This window comes from Anneissia japonica, unplaced genomic scaffold (genome assembly GCF_011630105.1).
Source record: "Anneissia japonica isolate Jap-2015-1 unplaced genomic scaffold, ASM1163010v1 scaffold559_len90085_cov114, whole genome shotgun sequence".
Classification (NCBI taxonomy): Eukaryota; Metazoa; Echinodermata; class Crinoidea; order Comatulida; family Comatulidae; genus Anneissia; species Anneissia japonica.
The window spans coordinates 60,327-61,151 of NW_022737979.1; the positions used below are offsets into that span (position 1 = coordinate 60,327).

Sequence of the window (825 nt, forward strand, 5' to 3'; positions counted from 1 at the left end):
ATATATATATATATATATGTATATATATATATATATATGTATATATGTATATATATTCTTTTTTTTCCATGAATCGATAAACCCCAAAGAGTAATGGGGATCCGGGTGTCCGCCCCTGAAAAATTGTGATTCCTGATGGCAGGAAATGAGTTTTCCCGACTTCTAATTCTCCCATTGTAACAAACAAAATTTCAGCTCACGGGTCCTGAAAGGTAGGTCTAGATTTTTTTTTTTCTAAAGACGCACCATTCACTTTACGGCTCTGGGATTCTGTCTTTGTATGGGCCCTGTATTTGTATCAATGCAGGAATAAAACAAGTGACTTGATAGTAGATTCTGGAGTTTAGTTAACATTTACTGTCAGTCTGAAAAGACAAAATACTATTTATTATTCAATTAAGATGCGCTACTTTCAAGTCTGCGTCAGTCTGAATGATCAGCTGCTCCGTTTCGCGATTCCACCGTTGTATGCGTCTTCCATTCTAGTACAGACTACCTGTCGGCGTGCTAGACATGATTATGTTCATACGATCATAATGTACATTTATACGTACTTCCAGGTAAGACATTTGTTTTTAGTTTGTTTTCTAAACAATTCTTTATTCTTTATTTCATATAAAGAGATTTTGGAAATCACTTAAGGTCCGATTCGATTTCTAATTATGAAAAGTGTAGGCTGTGGCACCGAGACCTCTGACGATTAGTTCCCAAAATTGTTTACAAAAACGTAATGCAATAATATTGAATATTGACTACCTATTGTATATTTTCGGAAATATTTCAGCCGCTCCAAATCTCTTTCCTATTCTTCCTTCTTCCTTTATT

General features: G+C 34.7%; 1 protein-coding gene across 1 annotated transcript in view; it reads left to right on the forward strand.

The window, feature by feature from the left end:
- Positions 1-825, forward strand: part of LOC117117488 — a 28,421-nt gene that overhangs the window by 21,942 nt on the left and 5,654 nt on the right. The gene's annotated exons all lie outside the window — the stretch shown is intronic.